The sequence below is a fragment of the Hyperolius riggenbachi genome, chromosome 5 (genome assembly GCF_040937935.1).
Source record: "Hyperolius riggenbachi isolate aHypRig1 chromosome 5, aHypRig1.pri, whole genome shotgun sequence".
Lineage (NCBI taxonomy): Eukaryota > Metazoa > Chordata > Amphibia > Anura > Hyperoliidae > Hyperolius > Hyperolius riggenbachi.
Window position 1 is genome coordinate 398,543,362 of NC_090650.1, and position 22,869 is coordinate 398,566,230.

Below are 22,869 nucleotides of genomic sequence, written 5' to 3' on the forward strand. Positions count from 1 at the left end.
GAGAAATCGGGGGGCTGCGCGCCCAGGGGCCCGGACAGAGCGCAGGGGGCGAAGGAGGCGGGGTGGCTGCAGGAGGAAAAGAAAGAAAGGAGGAGAGGAAGAAAGAAAGAAAGCAAAGGAGGAAGAAAAAGAGCAGAGAGCAGCACAGCGAAGGGGAGGCCGGCAGAAACAGGCTGTCATCCTCACGTACAAGAGTGCGAAGCGTCGGCCTTGTCTTTGCCTACGGCCACACCACCCTGAATGCGCCCGATCTCGTCTGATCTCGGAAGCTAAGCAGGGTCGGGCCTGGTTAGTACTTGGATGGGAGACCGCCTGGGAATACCAGGTGCTGTAGGCTTTTGCTTTTCCGCAGCAAGCCCAGCAGGGGGCACTCTTCTCTATGGCTTTTTCACATTGCTTTTTCTTTCGCTCTCTCTCTCTTTTTTTTACCTTTTTTTTTTCCTTCTTCTTCTTTCTTTCTTCCTGTCATTTCTCTTTCTAAGTCAGCTCTCCGCACTTCCTCCTGCAGACTTAGGTCAGCAGAGAGGACCAGTACAGCCAGAACCCCTCTCTCTTTTTGTTTGTTTTGGTCTTTTTTTCTATTCATCTCACCCACCTTTATTTACATGGCTTTTTTTATTTTTTGAAAAGCAGTGCACTTTTCACACGCAGCCAACCTACCCATTCTCCCCACCTAATCGGGTCCCGCCGCTGCCCCTCAGCCTTATGGTGCCTGCCCGGGCACCTGGGAAAACCCTCGCGGGGCCCTCCTGTGGTTATCGTCATTGCCGGCAGTAGTAGCAGCAGCAGAACTGCTCCCCAACCGCGCGGCCTCAAGGTATTTATTGCAGCGGCTCCTGGGCAACCAGGAAAGCGCCACCGCGCAGGTGCGGCCGAGCGCAGCGAGGAACCCTCGCAGCCGACGGCCTCCCATTCCCGCCAGCCAGAGATGCGAGCCCCTGGCACGTGTGGCTCGGAGAGGTGCGCCAGCCGCATGCCCCTTGCTGTGCACGCAGGGCCCGGCCAGCCTGATCTAATTTAGCAAGGGCCCTTCAGTCTGTAACGGGACGGCGCCCAAAGTGGGGACCGTGCTGCTCCACGCCCTGCTAGGGGAGCAGAAAAGGGCGGCGAAATGGGTTTTTGCGGCGAAAGGGAAAAAGAGGAGGGAGGGGAGACGGTGAGGCCTGGAGCCAGCGGTGGAGCTGGGCAGGAAGGGGTTAAAGAGCCAGTAAAAGAGAAATCAGGGGGCTGCGCGCCCAGGGGCCCGGACAGAGCGCAGGGGGCGAAGGAGGCGGGGTGGCTGCAGGAGGAAAAGAAAGAAAGGAGGAGAGGAAGAAAGAAAGAAAGCAAAGGAGGAAGAAAAAGAGCAGAGAGCAGCATAGCGAAGGGGAGGCCGGCAGAAACAGGCTGTCATCCTCACGTACAAGAGTGCGAAGCGTCGGCCTTGTCTTTGCCTACGGCCACACCACCCTGAATGCGCCCGATCTCGTCTGATCTCGGAAGCTAAGCAGGGTCGGGCCTGGTTAGTACTTGGATGGGAGACCGCCTGGGAATACCAGGTGCTGTAGGCTTTTGCTTTTCCGCAGCAAGCCCAGCAGGGGGCACTCTTCTCTATGGCTTTTTCACATTGCTTTTTCTTTTTACCTTTTTTTTTTCCTTCTTCTTCTTTCTTTCTTCCTGTCATTTCTCTTTCTAAGTCAGCTCTCCGCACTTCCTCCTGCAGACTTAGGTCAGCAGAGAGGACCAGTACAGCCAGAACCCCTCTCTCTTTTTGTTTGTTTTGGTCTTTTTTTCTATTCATCTCACCCACCTTTATTTACATGGCTTTTTTTATTTTTTGAAAAGCAGTGCACTTTTCACACGCAGCCAACCTACCCATTCTCCCCACCTAATCGGGTCCCGCCGCTGCCCCTCAGCCTTATGGTGCCTGCCCGGGCACCTGGGAAAACCCTCGCGGGGCCCTCCTGTGGTTATCGTCATTGCCGGCAGTAGTAGCAGCAGCAGAACTGCTCCCCAACCGCGCGGCCTCAAGGTATTTATTGCAGCGGCTCCTGGGCAACCAGGAAAGCGCCACCGCGCAGGTGCGGCCGAGCGCAGCGAGGAACCCTCGCAGCCGACGGCCTCCCATTCCCGCCAGCCAGAGATGCGAGCCCCTGGCACGTGTGGCTCGGAGAGGTGCGCCAGCCGCATGCCCCTTGCTGTGCACGCAGGGCCCGGCCAGCCTGATCTAATTTAGCAAGGGCCCTTCAGTCTGTAACGGGACGGCGCCCAAAGTGGGGACCGTGCTGCTCCACGCCCTGCTAGGGGAGCAGAAAAGGGCGGCGAAATGGGTTTTTGCGGCGAAAGGGAAAAAGAGGAGGGAGGGGAGACGGTGAGGCCTGGAGCCAGCGGTGGAGCTGGGCAGGAAGGGGTTAAAGAGCCAGTAAAAGAGAAATCGGGGGGCTGCGCGCCCAGGGGCCCGGACAGAGCGCAGGGGGCGAAGGAGGCGGGGTGGCTGCAGGAGGAAAAGAAAGAAAGGAGGAGAGGAAGAAAGAAAGAAAGCAAAGGAGGAAGAAAAAGAGCAGAGAGCAGCACAGCGAAGGGGAGGCCGGCAGAAACAGGCTGTCATCCTCACGTACAAGAGTGCGAAGCGTCGGCCTTGTCTTTGCCTACGGCCACACCACCCTGAATGCGCCCGATCTCGTCTGATCTCGGAAGCTAAGCAGGGTCGGGCCTGGTTAGTACTTGGATGGGAGACCGCCTGGGAATACCAGGTGCTGTAGGCTTTTGCTTTTCCGCAGCAAGCCCAGCAGGGGGCACTCTTCTCTATGGCTTTTTCACATTGCTTTTTCTTTCGCTCTCTCTCTCTTTTTTTTACCTTTTTTTTTTCCTTCTTCTTCTTTCTTTCTTCCTGTCATTTCTCTTTCTAAGTCAGCTCTCCGCACTTCCTCCTGCAGACTTAGGTCAGCAGAGAGGACCAGTACAGCCAGAACCCCTCTCTCTTTTTGTTTGTTTTGGTCTTTTTTTCTATTCATCTCACCCACCTTTATTTACATGGCTTTTTTTATTTTTTGAAAAGCAGTGCACTTTTCACACGCAGCCAACCTACCCATTCTCCCCACCTAATCGGGTCCCGCCGCTGCCCCTCAGCCTTATGGTGCCTGCCCGGGCACCTGGGAAAACCCTCGCGGGGCCCTCCTGTGGTTATCGTCATTGCCGGCAGTAGTAGCAGCAGCAGAACTGCTCCCCAACCGCGCGGCCTCAAGGTATTTATTGCAGCGGCTCCTGGGCAACCAGGAAAGCGCCACCGCGCAGGTGCGGCCGAGCGCAGCGAGGAACCCTCGCAGCCGACGGCCTCCCATTCCCGCCAGCCAGAGATGCGAGCCCCTGGCACGTGTGGCTCGGAGAGGTGCGCCAGCCGCATGCCCCTTGCTGTGCACGCAGGGCCCGGCCAGCCTGATCTAATTTAGCAAGGGCCCTTCAGTCTGTAACGGGACGGCGCCCAAAGTGGGGACCGTGCTGCTCCATGCCCTGCTAGGGGAGCAGAAAAGGGCGGCGAAATGGGTTTTTGCGGCGAAAGGGAAAAAGAGGAGGGAGGGGAGACGGTGAGGCCTGGAGCCAGCGGTGGAGCTGGGCAGGAAGGGGTTAAAGAGCCAGTAAAAGAGAAATCGGGGGGCTGCGCGCCCAGGGGCCCGGACAGAGCGCAGGGGGCGAAGGAGGCGGGGTGGCTGCAGGAGGAAAAGAAAGAAAGGAGGAGAGGAAGAAAGAAAGAAAGCAAAGGAGGAAGAAAAAGAGCAGAGAGCAGCACAGCGAAGGGGAGGCCGGCAGAAACAGGCTGTCATCCTCACGTACAAGAGTGCGAAGCGTCGGCCTTGTCTTTGCCTACGGCCACACCACCCTGAATGCGCCCGATCTCGTCTGATCTCGGAAGCTAAGCAGGGTCGGGCCTGGTTAGTACTTGGATGGGAGACCGCCTGGGAATACCAGGTGCTGTAGGCTTTTGCTTTTCCGCAGCAAGCCCAGCAGGGGGCACTCTTCTCTATGGCTTTTTCACATTGCTTTTTCTTTCGCTCTCTCTCTCTTTTTTTTTTTTTACCTTTTTTTTTTCCTTCTTCTTCTTTCTTTCTTCCTGTCATTTCTCTTTCTAAGTCAGCTCTCCGCACTTCCTCCTGCAGACTTAGGTCAGCAGAGAGGACCAGTACAGCCAGAACCCCTCTCTCTTTTTGTTTGTTTTGGTCTTTTTTTCTATTCATCTCACCCACCTTTATTTACATGGCTTTTTTTATTTTTTGAAAAGCAGTGCACTTTTCACACGCAGCCAACCTACCCATTCTCCCCACCTAATCGGGTCCCGCCGCTGCCCCTCAGCCTTATGGTGCCTGCCCGGGCACCTGGGAAAACCCTCGCGGGGCCCTCCTGTGGTTATCGTCATTGCCGGCAGTAGTAGCAGCAGCAGAACTGCTCCCCAACCGCGCGGCCTCAAGGTATTTATTGCAGCGGCTCCTGGGCAACCAGGAAAGCGCCACCGCGCAGGTGCGGCCGAGCGCAGCGAGGAACCCTCGCAGCCGACGGCCTCCCATTCCCGCCAGCCAGAGATGCGAGCCCCTGGCACGTGTGGCTCGGAGAGGTGCGCCAGCCGCATGCCCCTTGCTGTGCACGCAGGGCCCGGCCAGCCTGATCTAATTTAGCAAGGGCCCTTCAGTCTGTAACGGGACGGCGCCCAAAGTGGGGACCGTGCTGCTCCACGCCCTGCTAGGGGAGCAGAAAAGGGCGGCGAAATGGGTTTTTGCGGCGAAAGGGAAAAAGAGGAGGGAGGGGAGACGGTGAGGCCTGGAGCCAGCGGTGGAGCTGGGCAGGAAGGGGTTAAAGAGCCAGTAAAAGAGAAATCGGGGGGCTGCGCGCCCAGGGGCCCGGACAGAGCGCAGGGGGCGAAGGAGGCGGGGTGGCTGCAGGAGGAAAAGAAAGAAAGGAGGAGAGGAAGAAAGAAAGAAAGCAAAGGAGGAAGAAAAAGAGCAGAGAGCAGCACAGCGAAGGGGAGGCCGGCAGAAACAGGCTGTCATCCTCACGTACAAGAGTGCGAAGCGTCGGCCTTGTCTTTGCCTACGGCCACACCACCCTGAATGCGCCCGATCTCGTCTGATCTCGGAAGCTAAGCAGGGTCGGGCCTGGTTAGTACTTGGATGGGAGACCGCCTGGGAATACCAGGTGCTGTAGGCTTTTGCTTTTCCGCAGCAAGCCCAGCAGGGGGCACTCTTCTCTATGGCTTTTTCACATTGCTTTTTCTTTCGCTCTCTCTCTCTTTTTTTTACCTTTTTTTTTTCCTTCTTCTTCTTTCTTTCTTCCTGTCATTTCTCTTTCTAAGTCAGCTCTCCGCACTTCCTCCTGCAGACTTAGGTCAGCAGAGAGGACCAGTACAGCCAGAACCCCTCTCTCTTTTTGTTTGTTTTGGTCTTTTTTTCTATTCATCTCACCCACCTTTATTTACATGGCTTTTTTTATTTTTTGAAAAGCAGTGCACTTTTCACACGCAGCCAACCTACCCATTCTCCCCACCTAATCGGGTCCCGCCGCTGCCCCTCAGCCTTATGGTGCCTGCCCGGGCACCTGGGAAAACCCTCGCGGGGCCCTCCTGTGGTTATCGTCACTGCCGGCAGTAGTAGCAGCAGCAGAACTGCTCCCCAACCGCGCGGCCTCAAGGTATTTATTGCAGCGGCTCCTGGGCAACCAGGAAAGCGCCACCGCGCAGGTGCGGCCGAGCGCAGCGAGGAACCCTCGCAGCCGACGGCCTCCCATTCCCGCCAGCCAGAGATGCGAGCCCCTGGCACGTGTGGCTCGGAGAGGTGCGCCAGCCGCATGCCCCTTGCTGTGCACGCAGGGCCCGGCCAGCCTGATCTAATTTAGCAAGGGCCCTTCAGTCTGTAACGGGACGGCGCCCAAAGTGGGGACCGTGCTGCTCCACGCCCTGCTAGGGGAGCAGAAAAGGGCGGCGAAATGGGTTTTTGCGGCGAAAGGGAAAAAGAGGAGGGAGGGGAGACGGTGAGGCCTGGAGCCAGCGGTGGAGCTGGGCAGGAAGGGGTTAAAGAGCCAGTAAAAGAGAAATCGGGGGGCTGCGCGCCCAGGGGCCCGGACAGAGCGCAGGGGGCGAAGGAGGCGGGGTGGCTGCAGGAGGAAAAGAAAGAAAGGAGGAGAGGAAGAAAGAAAGAAAGCAAAGGAGGAAGAAAAAGAGCAGAGAGCAGCACAGCGAAGGGGAGGCCGGCAGAAACAGGCTGTCATCCTCACGTACAAGAGTGCGAAGCGTCGGCCTTGTCTTTGCCTACGGCCACACCACCCTGAATGCGCCCGATCTCGTCTGATCTCGGAAGCTAAGCAGGGTCGGGCCTGGTTAGTACTTGGATGGGAGACCGCCTGGGAATACCAGGTGCTGTAGGCTTTTGCTTTTCCGCAGCAAGCCCAGCAGGGGGCACTCTTCTCTATGGCTTTTTCACATTGCTTTTTCTTTCGCTCTCTCTCTCTTTTTTTTTTTTTACCTTTTTTTTTTCCTTCTTCTTCTTTCTTTCTTCCTGTCATTTCTCTTTCTAAGTCAGCTCTCCGCACTTCCTCCTGCAGACTTAGGTCAGCAGAGAGGACCAGTACAGCCAGAACCCCTCTCTCTTTTTGTTTGTTTTGGTCTTTTTTTCTATTCATCTCACCCACCTTTATTTACATGGCTTTTTTTATTTTTTGAAAAGCAGTGCACTTTTCACACGCAGCCAACCTACCCATTCTCCCCACCTAATCGGGTCCCGCCGCTGCCCCTCAGCCTTATGGTGCCTGCCCGGGCACCTGGGAAAACCCTCGCGGGGCCCTCCTGTGGTTATCGTCATTGCCGGCAGTAGTAGCAGCAGCAGAACTGCTCCCCAACCGCGCGGCCTCAAGGTATTTATTGCAGTGGCTCCTGGGCAACCAGGAAAGCGCCACCGCGCAGGTGCGGCCGAGCGCAGCGAGGAACCCTCGCAGCCGACGGCCTCCCATTCCCGCCAGCCAGAGATGCGAGCCCCTGGCACGTGTGGCTCGGAGAGGTGCGCCAGCCGCATGCCCCTTGCTGTGCACGCAGGGCCCGGCCAGCCTGATCTAATTTAGCAAGGGCCCTTCAGTCTGTAACGGGACGGCGCCCAAAGTGGGGACCGTGCTGCTCCACGCCCTGCTAGGGGAGCAGAAAAGGGCGGCGAAATGGGTTTTTGCGGCGAAAGGGAAAAAGAGGAGGGAGGGGAGACGGTGAGGCCTGGAGCCAGCGGTGGAGCTGGGCAGGAAGGGGTTAAAGAGCCAGTAAAAGAGAAATCGGGGGGCTGCGCGCCCAGGGGCCCGGACAGAGCGCAGGGGGCGAAGGAGGCGGGGTGGCTGCAGGAGGAAAAGAAAGAAAGGAGGAGAGGAAGAAAGAAAGAAAGCAAAGGAGGAAGAAAAAGAGCAGAGAGCAGCACAGCGAAGGGGAGGCCGGCAGAAACAGGCTGTCATCCTCACGTACAAGAGTGCGAAGCGTCGGCCTTGTCTTTGCCTACGGCCACACCACCCTGAATGCGCCCGATCTCGTCTGATCTCGGAAGCTAAGCAGGGTCGGGCCTGGTTAGTACTTGGATGGGAGACCGCCTGGGAATACCAGGTGCTGTAGGCTTTTGCTTTTCCGCAGCAAGCCCAGCAGGGGGCACTCTTCTCTATGGCTTTTTCACATTGCTTTTTCTTTCGCTCTCTCTCTCTTTTTTTTACCTTTTTTTTTTCCTTCTTCTTCTTTCTTTCTTCCTGTCATTTCTCTTTCTAAGTCAGCTCTCCGCACTTCCTCCTGCAGACTTAGGTCAGCAGAGAGGACCAGTACAGCCAGAACCCCTCTCTCTTTTTGTTTGTTTTGGTCTTTTTTTCTATTCATCTCACCCACCTTTATTTACATGGCTTTTTTTATTTTTTGAAAAGCAGTGCACTTTTCACACGCAGCCAACCTACCCATTCTCCCCACCTAATCGGGTCCCGCCGCTGCCCCTCAGCCTTATGGTGCCTGCCCGGGCACCTGGGAAAACCCTCGCGGGGCCCTCCTGTGGTTATCGTCATTGCCGGCAGTAGTAGCAGCAGCAGAACTGCTCCCCAACCGCGCGGCCTCAAGGTATTTATTGCAGCGGCTCCTGGGCAACCAGGAAAGCGCCACCGCGCAGGTGCGGCCGAGCGCAGCGAGGAACCCTCGCAGCCGACGGCCTCCCATTCCCGCCAGCCAGAGATGCGAGCCCCTGGCACGTGTGGCTCGGAGAGGTGCGCCAGCCGCATGCCCCTTGCTGTGCACGCAGGGCCCGGCCAGCCTGATCTAATTTAGCAAGGGCCCTTCAGTCTGTAACGGGACGGCGCCCAAAGTGGGGACCGTGCTGCTCCACGCCCTGCTAGGGGAGCAGAAAAGGGCGGCGAAATGGGTTTTTGCGGCGAAAGGGAAAAAGAGGAGGGAGGGGAGACGGTGAGGCCTGGAGCCAGCGGTGGAGCTGGGCAGGAAGGGGTTAAAGAGCCAGTAAAAGAGAAATCGGGGGGCTGCGCGCCCAGGGGCCCGGACAGAGCGCAGGGGGCGAAGGAGGCGGGGTGGCTGCAGGAGGAAAAGAAAGAAAGGAGGAGAGGAAGAAAGAAAGAAAGCAAAGGAGGAAGAAAAAGAGCAGAGAGCAGCACAGCGAAGGGGAGGCCGGCAGAAACAGGCTGTCATCCTCACGTACAAGAGTGCGAAGCGTCGGCCTTGTCTTTGCCTACGGCCACACCACCCTGAATGCGCCCGATCTCGTCTGATCTCGGAAGCTAAGCAGGGTCGGGCCTGGTTAGTACTTGGATGGGAGACCGCCTGGGAATACCAGGTGCTGTAGGCTTTTGCTTTTCCGCAGCAAGCCCAGCAGGGGGCACTCTTCTCTATGGCTTTTTCACATTGCTTTTTCTTTCGCTCTCTCTCTCTTTTTTTTTTTTTACCTTTTTTTTTTCCTTCTTCTTCTTTCTTTCTTCCTGTCATTTCTCTTTCTAAGTCAGCTCTCCGCACTTCCTCCTGCAGACTTAGGTCAGCAGAGAGGACCAGTACAGCCAGAACCCCTCTCTCTTTTTGTTTGTTTTGGTCTTTTTTTCTATTCATCTCACCCACCTTTATTTACATGGCTTTTTTTATTTTTTGAAAAGCAGTGCACTTTTCACACGCAGCCAACCTACCCATTCTCCCCACCTAATCGGGTCCCGCCGCTGCCCCTCAGCCTTATGGTGCCTGCCCGGGCACCTGGGAAAACCCTCGCGGGGCCCTCCTGTGGTTATCGTCATTGCCGGCAGTAGTAGCAGCAGCAGAACTGCTCCCCAACCGCGCGGCCTCAAGGTATTTATTGCAGCGGCTCCTGGGCAACCAGGAAAGCGCCACCGCGCAGGTGCGGCCGAGCGCAGCGAGGAACCCTCGCAGCCGACGGCCTCCCATTCCCGCCAGCCAGAGATGCGAGCCCCTGGCACGTGTGGCTCGGAGAGGTGCGCCAGCCGCATGCCCCTTGCTGTGCACGCAGGGCCCGGCCAGCCTGATCTAATTTAGCAAGGGCCCTTCAGTCTGTAACGGGACGGCGCCCAAAGTGGGGACCGTGCTGCTCCACGCCCTGCTAGGGGAGCAGAAAAGGGCGGCGAAATGGGTTTTTGCGGCGAAAGGGAAAAAGAGGAGGGAGGGGAGACGGTGAGGCCTGGAGCCAGCGGTGGAGCTGGGCAGGAAGGGGTTAAAGAGCCAGTAAAAGAGAAATCGGGGGGCTGCGCGCCCAGGGGCCCGGACAGAGCGCAGGGGGCGAAGGAGGCGGGGTGGCTGCAGGAGGAAAAGAAAGAAAGGAGGAGAGGAAGAAAGAAAGAAAGCAAAGGAGGAAGAAAAAGAGCAGAGAGCAGCACAGCGAAGGGGAGGCCGGCAGAAACAGGCTGTCATCCTCACGTACAAGAGTGCGAAGCGTCGGCCTTGTCTTTGCCTACGGCCACACCACCCTGAATGCGCCCGATCTCGTCTGATCTCGGAAGCTAAGCAGGGTCGGGCCTGGTTAGTACTTGGATGGGAGACCGCCTGGGAATACCAGGTGCTGTAGGCTTTTGCTTTTCCGCAGCAAGCCCAGCAGGGGGCACTCTTCTCTATGGCTTTTTCACATTGCTTTTTCTTTCGCTCTCTCTCTCTTTTTTTTTTTTTACCTTTTTTTTTTCCTTCTTCTTCTTTCTTTCTTCCTGTCATTTCTCTTTCTAAGTCAGCTCTCCGCACTTCCTCCTGCAGACTTAGGTCAGCAGAGAGGACCAGTACAGCCAGAACCCCTCTCTCTTTTTGTTTGTTTTGGTCTTTTTTTCTATTCATCTCACCCACCTTTATTTACATGGCTTTTTTTATTTTTTGAAAAGCAGTGCACTTTTCACACGCAGCCAACCTACCCATTCTCCCCACCTAATCGGGTCCCGCCGCTGCCCCTCAGCCTTATGGTGCCTGCCCGGGCACCTGGGAAAACCCTCGCGGGGCCCTCCTGTGGTTATCGTCATTGCCGGCAGTAGTAGCAGCAGCAGAACTGCTCCCCAACCGCGCGGCCTCAAGGTATTTATTGCAGCGGCTCCTGGGCAACCAGGAAAGCGCCACCGCGCAGGTGCGGCCGAGCGCAGCGAGGAACCCTCGCAGCCGACGGCCTCCCATTCCCGCCAGCCAGAGATGCGAGCCCCTGGCACGTGTGGCTCGGAGAGGTGCGCCAGCCGCATGCCCCTTGCTGTGCACGCAGGGCCCGGCCAGCCTGATCTAATTTAGCAAGGGCCCTTCAGTCTGTAACGGGACGGCGCCCAAAGTGGGGACCGTGCTGCTCCACGCCCTGCTAGGGGAGCAGAAAAGGGCGGCGAAATGGGTTTTTGCGGCGAAAGGGAAAAAGAGGAGGGAGGGGAGACGGTGAGGCCTGGAGCCAGCGGTGGAGCTGGGCAGGAAGGGGTTAAAGAGCCAGTAAAAGAGAAATCGGGGGGCTGCGCGCCCAGGGGCCCGGACAGAGCGCAGGGGGCGAAGGAGGCGGGGTGGCTGCAGGAGGAAAAGAAAGAAAGGAGGAGAGGAAGAAAGAAAGAAAGCAAAGGAGGAAGAAAAAGAGCAGAGAGCAGCACAGCGAAGGGGAGGCCGGCAGAAACAGGCTGTCATCCTCACGTACAAGAGTGCGAAGCGTCGGCCTTGTCTTTGCCTACGGCCACACCACCCTGAATGCGCCCGATCTCGTCTGATCTCGGAAGCTAAGCAGGGTCGGGCCTGGTTAGTACTTGGATGGGAGACCGCCTGGGAATACCAGGTGCTGTAGGCTTTTGCTTTTCCGCAGCAAGCCCAGCAGGGGGCACTCTTCTCTATGGCTTTTTCACATTGCTTTTTCTTTCGCTCTCTCTCTCTTTTTTTTTTTTTACCTTTTTTTTTTCCTTCTTCTTCTTTCTTTCTTCCTGTCATTTCTCTTTCTAAGTCAGCTCTCCGCACTTCCTCCTGCAGACTTAGGTCAGCAGAGAGGACCAGTACAGCCAGAACCCCTCTCTCTTTTTGTTTGTTTTGGTCTTTTTTTCTATTCATCTCACCCACCTTTATTTACATGGCTTTTTTTATTTTTTGAAAAGCAGTGCACTTTTCACACGCAGCCAACCTACCCATTCTCCCCACCTAATCGGGTCCCGCCGCTGCCCCTCAGCCTTATGGTGCCTGCCCGGGCACCTGGGAAAACCCTCGCGGGGCCCTCCTGTGGTTATCGTCATTGCCGGCAGTAGTAGCAGCAGCAGAACTGCTCCCCAACCGCGCGGCCTCAAGGTATTTATTGCAGCGGCTCCTGGGCAACCAGGAAAGCGCCACCGCGCAGGTGCGGCCGAGCGCAGCGAGGAACCCTCGCAGCCGACGGCCTCCCATTCCCGCCAGCCAGAGATGCGAGCCCCTGGCACGTGTGGCTCGGAGAGGTGCGCCAGCCGCATGCCCCTTGCTGTGCACGCAGGGCCCGGCCAGCCTGATCTAATTTAGCAAGGGCCCTTCAGTCTGTAACGGGACGGCGCCCAAAGTGGGGACCGTGCTGCTCCACGCCCTGCTAGGGGAGCAGAAAAGGGCGGCGAAATGGGTTTTTGCGGCGAAAGGGAAAAAGAGGAGGGAGGGGAGACGGTGAGGCCTGGAGCCAGCGGTGGAGCTGGGCAGGAAGGGGTTAAAGAGCCAGTAAAAGAGAAATCGGGGGGCTGCGCGCCCAGGGGCCCGGACAGAGCGCAGGGGGCGAAGGAGGCGGGGTGGCTGCAGGAGGAAAAGAAAGAAAGGAGGAGAGGAAGAAAGAAAGAAAGCAAAGGAGGAAGAAAAAGAGCAGAGAGCAGCACAGCGAAGGGGAGGCCGGCAGAAACAGGCTGTCATCCTCACGTACAAGAGTGCGAAGCGTCGGCCTTGTCTTTGCCTACGGCCACACCACCCTGAATGCGCCCGATCTCGTCTGATCTCGGAAGCTAAGCAGGGTCGGGCCTGGTTAGTACTTGGATGGGAGACCGCCTGGGAATACCAGGTGCTGTAGGCTTTTGCTTTTCCGCAGCAAGCCCAGCAGGGGGCACTCTTCTCTATGGCTTTTTCACATTGCTTTTTCTTTCGCTCTCTCTCTCTTTTTTTTTTTTTACCTTTTTTTTTTCCTTCTTCTTCTTTCTTTCTTCCTGTCATTTCTCTTTCTAAGTCAGCTCTCCGCACTTCCTCCTGCAGACTTAGGTCAGCAGAGAGGACCAGTACAGCCAGAACCCCTCTCTCTTTTTGTTTGTTTTGGTCTTTTTTTCTATTCATCTCACCCACCTTTATTTACATGGCTTTTTTTATTTTTTGAAAAGCAGTGCACTTTTCACACGCAGCCAACCTACCCATTCTCCCCACCTAATCGGGTCCCGCCGCTGCCCCTCAGCCTTATGGTGCCTGCCCGGGCACCTGGGAAAACCCTCGCGGGGCCCTCCTGTGGTTATCGTCATTGCCGGCAGTAGTAGCAGCAGCAGAACTGCTCCCCAACCGCGCGGCCTCAAGGTATTTATTGCAGCGGCTCCTGGGCAACCAGGAAAGCGCCACCGCGCAGGTGCGGCCGAGCGCAGCGAGGAACCCTCGCAGCCGACGGCCTCCCATTCCCGCCAGCCAGAGATGCGAGCCCCTGGCACGTGTGGCTCGGAGAGGTGCGCCAGCCGCATGCCCCTTGCTGTGCACGCAGGGCCCGGCCAGCCTGATCTAATTTAGCAAGGGCCCTTCAGTCTGTAACGGGACGGCGCCCAAAGTGGGGACCGTGCTGCTCCACGCCCTGCTAGGGGAGCAGAAAAGGGCGGCGAAATGGGTTTTTGCGGCGAAAGGGAAAAAGAGGAGGGAGGGGAGACGGTGAGGCCTGGAGCCAGCGGTGGAGCTGGGCAGGAAGGGGTTAAAGAGCCAGTAAAAGAGAAATCGGGGGGCTGCGCGCCCAGGGGCCCGGACAGAGCGCAGGGGGCGAAGGAGGCGGGGTGGCTGCAGGAGGAAAAGAAAGAAAGGAGGAGAGGAAGAAAGCAAAGGAGGAAGAAAAAGAGCAGAGAGCAGCACAGCGAAGGGGAGGCCGGCAGAAACAGGCTGTCATCCTCACGTACAAGAGTGCGAAGCGGCGGCCTTGTCTTTGCCTACGGCCACACCACCCTGAATGCGCCCGATCTCGTCTGATCTCGGAAGCTAAGCAGGGTCGGGCCTGGTTAGTACTTGGATGGGAGACCGCCTGGGAATACCAGGTGCTGTAGGCTTTTGCTTTTCCGCAGCAAGCCCAGCAGGGGGCACTCTTCTCTATGGCTTTTTCACATTGCTTTTTCTTTCGCTCTCTCTTTTTTTTTTACCTTTTTTTTTCCTTCTTCTTCTTTCTATCTTCCTGTCATTTCTCTTTCTAAGTCAGCTCTCCGCACTTCCTCCTGCAGACTTAGGTCAGCAGAGAGGACCAGTACAGCCAGAACCCCTCTCTCTTTTTGTTTGTTTTGGTCTTTTTTTCTATTCATCTCACCCACCTTTATTTACATGGCTTTTTTTATTTTTTGAAAAGCAGTGCACTTTTCACACGCAGCCAACCTACCCATTCTCCCCACCTAATCGGGTCCCGCCGCTGCCCCTCAGCCTTATGGTGCCTGCCCGGGCACCTGGGAAAACCCTCGCGGGGCCCTCCTGTGGTTATCGTCATTGCCGGCAGTAGTAGCAGCAGCAGAACTGCTCCCCAACCGCGCGGCCTCAAGGTATTTATTGCAGCGGCTCCTGGGCAACCAGGAAAGCGCCACCGCGCAGGTGCGGCCGAGCGCAGCGAGGAACCCTCGCAGCCGACGGCCTCCCATTCCCGCCAGCCAGAGATGCGAGCCCCTGGCACGTGTGGCTCGGAGAGGTGCGCCAGCCGCATGCCCCTTGCTGTGCACGCAGGGCCCGGCCAGCCTGATCTAATTTAGCAAGGGCCCTTCAGTCTGTAACGGGACGGCGCCCAAAGTGGGGACCGTGCTGCTCCACGCCCTGCTAGGGGAGCAGAAAAGGGCGGCGAAATGGGTTTTTGCAGCGAAAGGGAAAAAGAGGAGGGAGGGGAGACGGTGAGGCCTGGAGCCAGCGGTGGAGCTGGGCAGGAAGGAGTTAAAGAGCCAGTAAAAGAGAAATCGGGGGGCTGCGCGCCCAGGGGCCCGGACAGAGCGCAGGGGGCGAAGGAGGCGGGGTGGCTGCAGGAGGAAAAGAAAGAAAGGAGGAGAGGAAGAAAGCAAAGGAGGAAGAAAAAGAGCAGAGAGCAGCACAGCGAAGGGGAGGCCGGCAGAAACAGGCTGTCATCCTCACGTACAAGAGTGCGAAGCGGCGGCCTTGTCTTTGCCTACGGCCACACCACCCTGAATGCGCCCGATCTCGTCTGATCTCGGAAGCTAAGCAGGGTCGGGCCTGGTTAGTACTTGGATGGGAGACCGCCTGGGAATACCAGGTGCTGTAGGCTTTTGCTTTTCCGCAGCAAGCCCAGCAGGGGGCACTCTTCTCTATGGCTTTTTCACATTGCTTTTTCTTTCGCTCTCTCTTTTTTTTTTACCTTTTTTTTTCCTTCTTCTTCTTTCTATCTTCCTGTCATTTCTCTTTCTAAGTCAGCTCTCCGCACTTCCTCCTGCAGACTTAGGTCAGCAGAGAGGACCAGTACAGCCAGAACCCCTCTCTCTTTTTGTTTGTTTTGGTCTTTTTTTCTATTCATCTCACCCACCTTTATTTACATGGCTTTTTTTATTTTTTGAAAAGCAGTGCACTTTTCACACGCAGCCAACCTACCCATTCTCCCCACCTAATCGGGTCCCGCCGCTGCCCCTCAGCCTTATGGTGCCTGCCCGGGCACCTGGGAAAACCCTCGCGGGGCCCTCCTGTGGTTATCGTCATTGCCGGCAGTAGTAGCAGCAGCAGAACTGCTCCCCAACCGCGCGGCCTCAAGGTATTTATTGCAGCGGCTCCTGGGCAACCAGGAAAGCGCCACCGCGCAGGTGCGGCCGAGCGCAGCGAGGAACCCTCGCAGCCGACGGCCTCCCATTCCCGCCAGCCAGAGATGCGAGCCCCTGGCACGTGTGGCTCGGAGAGGTGCGCCAGCCGCATGCCCCTTGCTGTGCACGCAGGGCCCGGCCAGCCTGATCTAATTTAGCAAGGGCCCTTCAGTCTGTAACGGGACGGCGCCCAAAGTGGGGACCGTGCTGCTCCACGCCCTGCTAGGGGAGCAGAAAAGGGCGGCGAAATGGGTTTTTGCAGCGAAAGGGAAAAAGAGGAGGGAGGGGAGACGGTGAGGCCTGGAGCCAGCGGTGGAGCTGGGCAGGAAGGAGTTAAAGAGCCAGTAAAAGAGAAATCGGGGGGCTGCGCGCCCAGGGGCCCGGACAGAGCGCAGGGGGCGAAGGAGGCGGGGTGGCTGCAGGAGGAAAAGAAAGAAAGGAGGAGAGGAAGAAAGCAAAGGAGGAAGAAAAAGAGCAGAGAGCAGCACAGCGAAGGGGAGGCCGGCAGAAACAGGCTGTCATCCTCACGTACAAGAGTGCGAAGCGGCGGCCTTGTCTTTGCCTACGGCCACACCACCCTGAATGCGCCCGATCTCGTCTGATCTCGGAAGCTAAGCAGGGTCGGGCCTGGTTAGTACTTGGATGGGAGACCGCCTGGGAATACCAGGTGCTGTAGGCTTTTGCTTTTCCGCAGCAAGCCCAGCAGGGGGCACTCTTCTCTATGGCTTTTTCACATTGCTTTTTCTTTCGCTCTCTCTTTTTTTTTTACCTTTTTTTTTTCCTTCTTCTTCTTCCTTTCTTCCTGTCATTTCTCTTTCTAAGTCAGCTCTCCGCACTTCCTCCTGCAGACTTAGGTCAGCAGAGAGGACCAGTACAGCCAGAACCCCTCTCTCTTTTTGTTTGTTTTGGTCTTTTTTTTCTATTCATCTCACCCACCTTTATTTACATGGCTTTTTTTATTTTTTGAAAAGCAGTGCACTTTTCACACGCAGCCAACCTACCCATTCTCCCCACCTAATCGGGTCCCGCCGCTGCCCCTCAGCCTTATGGTGCCTGCCCGGGCACCTGGGAAAACCCTCGCGGGGCCCTCCTGTGGTTATCGTCATTGCCGGCAGTAGTAGCAGCAGCAGAACTGCTCCCCAACCGCGCGGCCTCAAGGTATTTATTGCAGCGGCTCCTGGGCAACCAGGAAAGCGCCACCGCGCAGGTGCGGCCGAGCGCAGCGAGGAACCCTCGCAGCCGACGGCCTCCCATTCCCGCCAGCCAGAGATGCGAGCCCCTGGCACGTGTGGCTCGGAGAGGTGCGCCAGCCGCATGCCCCTTGCTGTGCACGCAGGGCCCAGCCAGCCTGATCTAATTTAGCAAGGGCCCTTCAGTCTGTAACGGGACGGCGCCCAAAGTGGGGACCGTGCTGCTCCACGCCCTGCTAGGGGAGCAGAAAAGGGCGGCGAAATGGGTTTTTGCGGCGAAAGGGAAAAAGAGGAGGGAGGGGAGACGGTGAGGCCTGGAGCCAGCGGTGGAGCTGGGCAGGAAGGGGTTAAAGAGCCAGTAAAAGAGAAATCGGGGGGCTGCGCGCCCAGGGGCCCGGACAGAGCGCAGGGGGCGAAGGAGGCGGGGTGGCTGCAGGAGGAAAAGAAAGAAAGGAGGAGAGGAAGAAAGAAAGAAAGCAAAGGAGGAAGAAAAAGAGCAGAGAGCAGCACAGCGAAGGGGAGGCCGGCAGAAACAGGCTGTCATCCTCACGTACAAGAGTGCGAAGCGGCGGCCTTGTCTTTGCCTACGGCCACACCACCCTGAATGCGCCCGATCTCGTCTGATCTCGGAAGCTAAACAGGGTCGGGCCTGGTTAGTACTTGGATGGGAGACCGCCTGGGAATACCAGGTGCTGTAGGCTTTTGCTTTTCCGCAGCAAGCCCAGCAGGGGGCACTCTTCTCCATGGCTTTTTCACATTGCTTTTTCTTTCGCTCTCTCTTTTTTTTTTACCTTTTTTTTTTCCTTCTTCTTCTTTCTTTCTTCCTGTCATTTCTCTTTCTAAGTCAGCTCTCCGCACTTCCTCCTGCAGACTTAGGTCAGCAGAGAGGACCAGTACAGCCAGAACCCCTCTCTCTTTTTGTTTGTTTTGGTCTTTTTTTCTATTCATCTCACCCACCTTTATTTACATGGCTTTTTTATTTTTTGAAAAGCAGTGCACTTTTCACACGCAGCCAACCTACCCATTCTCCCCACCTAATCGGGTCCCGCCGCTGCCCCTCAGCCTTATGGTGCCTGCCCGGGCACCTGGGAAAACCCTCGCGGGGCCCTCCTGTGGTTATCGTCATTGCCGGCAGTAGTAGCAGCAGCAGAACTGCTCCCCAACCGCGCGGCCTCAAGGTATTTATTGCAGCGGCTCCTGGGCAACCAGGAAAGCGCCACCGCGCAGGTGCGGCCGAGCGCAGCGAGGAACCCTCGCAGCCGACGGCCTCCCATTCCCGCCAGCCAGAGATGCGAGCCCCTGGCACGTGTGGCTCGGAGAGGTGCGCCAGCCGCATGCCCCTTGCTGTGCACGCAGGGCCCGGCCAGCCTGATCTAATTTAGCAAGGGCCCTTCAGTCTGTAACGGGACGGCGCCCAAAGTGGGGACCGTGCTGCTCCACGCCCTGCTAGGGGAGCAGAAAAGGGCGGCGAAATGGGTTTTTGCAGCGAAAGGGAAAAAGAGGAGGGAGGGGAGACGGTGAGGCCTGGAGCCAGCGGTGGAGCTGGGCAGGAAGGAGTTAAAGAGCCAGTAAAAGAGAAATCGGGGGGCTGCGCGCCCAGGGGCCCGGACAGAGCGCAGGGGGCGAAGGAGGCGGGGTGGCTGCAGGAGGAAAAGAAAGAAAGGAGGAGAGGAAGAAAGAAAGAAAGCAAAGGAGGAAGAAAAAGAGCAGAGAGCAGCACAGCGAAGGGGAGGCCGGCAGAAACAGGCTGTCATCCTCACGTACAAGAGTGCGAAGCGTCGGCCTTGTCTTTGCCTACGGCCACACCACCCTGAATGCGCCCGATCTCGTCTGATCTCGGAAGCTAAGCAGGGTCGGGCCTGGTTAGTACTTGGATGGGAGACCGCCTGGGAATACCAGGTGCTGTAGGCTTTTGCTTTTCCGCAGCAAGCCCAGCAGGGGGCACTCTTCTCTATGGCTTTTTCACATTGCTTTTTCTTTCGCTCTCTCTCTCTTTTTTTTACCTTTTTTTTTTCCTTCTTCTTCTTTCTTTCTTCCTGTCATTTCTCTTTCTAAGTCAGCTCTCCGCACTTCCTCCTGCAGACTTAGGTCAGCAGAGAGGACCAGTACAGCCAGAACCCCTCTCTCTTTTTGTTTGTTTTGGTCTTTTTTTCTATTCATCTCACCCACCTTTATTTACATGGCTTTTTTTATTTTTTGAAAAGCAGTGCACTTTTCACACGCAGCCAACCTACCCATTCTCCCCACCTAATCGGGTCCCGCCGCTGCCCCTCAGCCTTATGGTGCCTGCCCGGGCACCTGGGAAAACCCTCGCGGGGCCCTCCTGTGGTTATCGTCATTGCCGGCAGTAGTAGCAGCAGCAGAACTGCTCCCCAACCGCGCGGCCTCAAGGTATTTATTGCAGCGGCTCCTGGGCAACCAGGAAAGCGCCACCGCGCAGGTGCGGCCGAGCGCAGCGAGGAACCCTCGCAGCCGACGGCCTCCCATTCCCGCCAGCCAGAGATGCGAGCCCCTGGCACGTGTGGCTCGGAGAGGTGCGCCAGCCGCATGCCCCTTGCTGTGCACGCAGGGCCCGGCCAGCCTGATCTAATTTAGCAAGGGCCCTTCAGTCTGTAACGGGACGGCGCCCAAAGTGGGGACCGTGCTGCTCCACGCCCTGCTAGGGGAGCAGAAAAGGGCGGCGAAATGGGTTTTTGCGGCGAAAGGGAAAAAGAGGAGGGAGGGGAGACGGTGAGGCCTGGAGCCAGCGGTGGAGCTGGGCAGGAAGGGGTTAAAGAGCCAGTAAAAGAGAAATCGGGGGGCTGCGCGCCCAGGGGCCCGGACAGAGCGCAGGGGGCGAAGGAGGCGGGGTGGCTGCAGGAGGAAAAGAAAGAAAGGAGGAGAGGAAGAAAGAAAGAAAGCAAAGGAGGAAGAAAAAGAGCAGAGAGCAGCACAGCGAAGGGGAGGCCGGCAGAAACAGGCTGTCATCCTCACGTACAAGAGTGCGAAGCGTCGGCCTTGTCTTTGCCTACGGCCACACCACCCTGAATGCGCCCGATCTCGTCTGATCTCGGAAGCTAAGCAGGGTCGGGCCTGGTTAGTACTTGGATGGGAGACCGCCTGGGAATACCAGGTGCTGTAGGCTTTTGCTTTTCCGCAGCAAGCCCAGCAGGGGGCACTCTTCTCTATGGCTTTTTCACATTGCTTTTTCTTTCGCTCTCTCTCTCTTTTTTTTACCTTTTTTTTTTCCTTCTTCTTCTTTCTTTCTTCCTGTCATTTCTCTTTCTAAGTCAGCTCTCCGCACTTCCTCCTGCAGACTTAGGTCAGCAGAGAGGACCAGTACAGCCAGAACCCCTCTCTCTTTTTGTTTGTTTTGGTCTTTTTTTCTATTCATCTCACCCACCTTTATTTACATGGCTTTTTTTATTTTTTGAAAAGCAGTGCACTTTTCACACGCAGCCAACCTACCCATTCTCCCCACCTAATCGGGTCCCGCCGCTGCCCCTCAGCCTTATGGTGCCTGCCCGGGCACCTGGGAAAACCCTCGCGGGGCCCTCCTGTGGTTATCGTCATTGCCGGCAGTAGTAGCAGCAGCAGAACTGCTCCCCAACCGCGCGGCCTCAAGGTATTTATTGCAGCGGCTCCTGGGCAACCAGGAAAGCGCCACCGCGCAGGTGCGGCCGAGCGCAGCGAGGAACCCTCGCAGCCGACGGCCTCCCATTCCCGCCAGCCAGAGATGCGAGCCCCTGGCACGTGTGGCTCGGAGAGGTGCGCCAGCCGCATGCCCCTTGCTGTGCACGCAGGGCCCGGCCAGCCTGATCTAATTTAGCAAGGGCCCTTCAGTCTGTAACGGGACGGCGCCCAAAGTGGGGACCGTGCTGCTCCACGCCCTGCTAGGGGAGCAGAAAAGGGCGGCGAAATGGGTTTTTGCGGCGAAAGGGAAAAAGAGGAGGGAGGGGAGACGGTGAGGCCTGGAGCCAGCGGTGGAGCTGGGCAGGAAGGGGTTAAAGAGCCAGTAAAAGAGAAATCGGGGGGCTGCGCGCCCAGGGGCCCGGACAGAGCGCAGGGGGCGAAGGAGGCGGGGTGGCTGCAGGAGGAAAAGAAAGAAAGGAGGAGAGGAAGAAAGAAAGAAAGCAAAGGAGGAAGAAAAAGAGCAGAGAGCAGCACAGCGAAGGGGAGGCCGGCAGAAACAGGCTGTCATCCTCACGTACAAGAGTGCGAAGCGTCGGCCTTGTCTTTGCCTACGGCCACACCACCCTGAATGCGCCCGATCTCGTCTGATCTCGGAAGCTAAGCAGGGTCGGGCCTGGTTAGTACTTGGATGGGAGACCGCCTGGGAATACCAGGTGCTGTAGGCTTTTGCTTTTCCGCAGCAAGCCCAGCAGGGGGCACTCTTCTCTATGGCTTTTTCACATTGCTTTTTCTTTCGCTCTCTCTCTCTTTTTTTTACCTTTTTTTTTTCCTTCTTCTTCTTTCTTTCTTCCTGTCATTTCTCTTTCTAAGTCAGCTCTCCGCACTTCCTCCTGCAGACTTAGGTCAGCAGAGAGGACCAGTACAGCCAGAACCCCTCTCTCTTTTTGTTTGTTTTGGTCTTTTTTTTCTATTCATCTCACCCACCTTTATTTACATGGCTTTTTTTATTTTTTGAAAAGCAGTGCACTTTTCACACGCAGCCAACCTACCCATTCTCCCCACCTAATCGGGTCCCGCCGCTGCCCCTCAGCCTTATGGTGCCTGCCCGGGCACCTGGGAAAACCCTCGCGGGGCCCTCCTGTGGTTATCGTCATTGCCGGCAGTAGTAGCAGCAGCAGAACTGCTCCCCAACCGCGCGGCCTCAAGGTATTTATTGCAGCGGCTCCTGGGCAACCAGGAAAGCGCCACCGCGCAGGTGCGGCCGAGCGCAGCGAGGAACCCTCGCAGCCGACGGCCTCCCATTCCCGCCAGCCAGAGATGCGAGCCCCTGGCACGTGTGGCTCGGAGAGGTGCGCCAGCCGCATGCCCCTTGCTGTGCACGCAGGGCCCGGCCAGCCTGATCTAATTTAGCAAGGGCCCTTCAGTCTGTAACGGGACGGCGCCCAAAGTGGGGACCGTGCTGCTCCACGCCCTGCTAGGGGAGCAGAAAAGGGCGGCGAAATGGGTTTTTGCGGCGAAAGGGAAAAAGAGGAGGGAGGGGAGACGGTGAGGCCTGGAGCCAGCGGTGGAGCTGGGCAGGAAGGGGTTAAAGAGCCAGTAAAAGAGAAATCGGGGGGCTGCGCGCCCAGGGGCCCGGACAGAGCGCAGGGGGCGAAGGAGGCGGGGTGGCTGCAGGAGGAAAAGAAAGAAAGGAGGAGAGGAAGAAAGAAAGAAAGCAAAGGAGGAAGAAAAAGAGCAGAGAGCAGCACAGCGAAGGGGAGGCCGGCAGAAACAGGCTGTCATCCTCACGTACAAGAGTGCGAAGCGTCGGCCTTGTCTTTGCCTACGGCCACACCACCCTGAATGCGCCCGATCTCGTCTGATCTCGGAAGCTAAGCAGGGTCGGGCCTGGTTAGTACTTGGATGGGAGACCGCCTGGGAATACCAGGTGCTGTAGGCTTTTGCTTTTCCGCAGCAAGCCCAGCAGGGGGCACTCTTCTCTATGGCTTTTTCACATTGCTTTTTCTTTCGCTCTCTCTCTCTTTTTTTTACCTTTTTTTTTTCCTTCTTCTTCTTTCTTTCTTCCTGTCATTTCTCTTTCTAAGTCAGCTCTCCGCACTTCCTCCTGCAGACTTAGGTCAGCAGAGAGGACCAGTACAGCCAGAACCCCTCTCTCTTTTTGTTTGTTTTGGTCTTTTTTTTCTATTCATCTCACCCACCTTTATTTACATGGCTTTTTTTATTTTTTGAAAAGCAGTGCACTTTTCACACGCAGCCAACCTACCCATTCTCCCCACCTAATCGGGTCCCGCCGCTGCCCCTCAGCCTTATGGTGCCTGCCCGGGCACCTGGGAAAACCCTCGCGGGGCCCTCCTGTGGTTATCGTCATTGCCGGCAGTAGTAGCAGCAGCAGAACTGCTCCCCAACCGCGCGGCCTCAAGGTATTTATTGCAGCGGCTCCTGGGCAACCAGGAAAGCGCCACCGCGCAGGTGCGGCCGAGCGCAGCGAGGAACCCTCGCAGCCGACGGCCTCCCATTCCCGCCAGCCAGAGATGCGAGCCCCTGGCACGTGTGGCTCGGAGAGGTGCGCCAGCCGCATGCCCCTTGCTGTGCACGCAGGGCCCGGCCAGCCTGATCTAATTTAGCAAGGGCCCTTCAGTCTGTAACGGGACGGCGCCCA

At 57.1% G+C, this 22,869-nt stretch overlaps 1 protein-coding gene and 19 non-coding genes across 21 annotated transcripts in view; 19 read left to right on the forward strand and 1 right to left on the reverse strand.

The window, feature by feature from the left end:
* Positions 1-22,869, reverse strand: part of NAPRT (nicotinate phosphoribosyltransferase) — a 196,949-nt gene that overhangs the window by 65,931 nt on the left and 108,149 nt on the right. The gene's annotated exons all lie outside the window — the stretch shown is intronic.
* LOC137520131 (5S ribosomal RNA) lies at positions 219-337 on the forward strand. Its single transcript, XR_011021470.1, has one exon. It is a non-coding gene; the product is annotated as a 5S ribosomal RNA (ribosomal RNA).
* On the forward strand, positions 1,432-1,550 carry LOC137520143 (5S ribosomal RNA). The gene has a single exon (XR_011021481.1). It is a non-coding gene; the product is annotated as a 5S ribosomal RNA (ribosomal RNA).
* LOC137520154 (5S ribosomal RNA) lies at positions 2,626-2,744 on the forward strand. Its single transcript, XR_011021492.1, has one exon. It is a non-coding gene; the product is annotated as a 5S ribosomal RNA (ribosomal RNA).
* On the forward strand, positions 3,839-3,957 carry LOC137520165 (5S ribosomal RNA). The gene has a single exon (XR_011021503.1). It is a non-coding gene; the product is annotated as a 5S ribosomal RNA (ribosomal RNA).
* LOC137520178 (5S ribosomal RNA) lies at positions 5,057-5,175 on the forward strand. The gene has a single exon (XR_011021515.1). It is a non-coding gene; the product is annotated as a 5S ribosomal RNA (ribosomal RNA).
* LOC137520189 (5S ribosomal RNA) lies at positions 6,270-6,388 on the forward strand. The gene has a single exon (XR_011021526.1). It is a non-coding gene; the product is annotated as a 5S ribosomal RNA (ribosomal RNA).
* Positions 7,488-7,606, forward strand: LOC137520200 (5S ribosomal RNA). The gene has a single exon (XR_011021537.1). It is a non-coding gene; the product is annotated as a 5S ribosomal RNA (ribosomal RNA).
* On the forward strand, positions 8,701-8,819 carry LOC137520212 (5S ribosomal RNA). Its single transcript, XR_011021548.1, has one exon. It is a non-coding gene; the product is annotated as a 5S ribosomal RNA (ribosomal RNA).
* LOC137520224 (5S ribosomal RNA) lies at positions 9,919-10,037 on the forward strand. The gene has a single exon (XR_011021559.1). It is a non-coding gene; the product is annotated as a 5S ribosomal RNA (ribosomal RNA).
* Positions 11,137-11,255, forward strand: LOC137520235 (5S ribosomal RNA). The gene has a single exon (XR_011021570.1). It is a non-coding gene; the product is annotated as a 5S ribosomal RNA (ribosomal RNA).
* On the forward strand, positions 12,355-12,473 carry LOC137520247 (5S ribosomal RNA). Its single transcript, XR_011021581.1, has one exon. It is a non-coding gene; the product is annotated as a 5S ribosomal RNA (ribosomal RNA).
* Positions 13,565-13,683, forward strand: LOC137520259 (5S ribosomal RNA). The gene has a single exon (XR_011021592.1). It is a non-coding gene; the product is annotated as a 5S ribosomal RNA (ribosomal RNA).
* LOC137520270 (5S ribosomal RNA) lies at positions 14,767-14,885 on the forward strand. Its single transcript, XR_011021603.1, has one exon. It is a non-coding gene; the product is annotated as a 5S ribosomal RNA (ribosomal RNA).
* On the forward strand, positions 15,969-16,087 carry LOC137520281 (5S ribosomal RNA). The gene has a single exon (XR_011021615.1). It is a non-coding gene; the product is annotated as a 5S ribosomal RNA (ribosomal RNA).
* LOC137520116 (5S ribosomal RNA) lies at positions 17,181-17,299 on the forward strand. The gene has a single exon (XR_011021459.1). It is a non-coding gene; the product is annotated as a 5S ribosomal RNA (ribosomal RNA).
* On the forward strand, positions 18,391-18,509 carry LOC137520294 (5S ribosomal RNA). The gene has a single exon (XR_011021627.1). It is a non-coding gene; the product is annotated as a 5S ribosomal RNA (ribosomal RNA).
* On the forward strand, positions 19,604-19,722 carry LOC137520306 (5S ribosomal RNA). The gene has a single exon (XR_011021638.1). It is a non-coding gene; the product is annotated as a 5S ribosomal RNA (ribosomal RNA).
* On the forward strand, positions 20,817-20,935 carry LOC137520318 (5S ribosomal RNA). The gene has a single exon (XR_011021649.1). It is a non-coding gene; the product is annotated as a 5S ribosomal RNA (ribosomal RNA).
* On the forward strand, positions 22,031-22,149 carry LOC137520330 (5S ribosomal RNA). The gene has a single exon (XR_011021661.1). It is a non-coding gene; the product is annotated as a 5S ribosomal RNA (ribosomal RNA).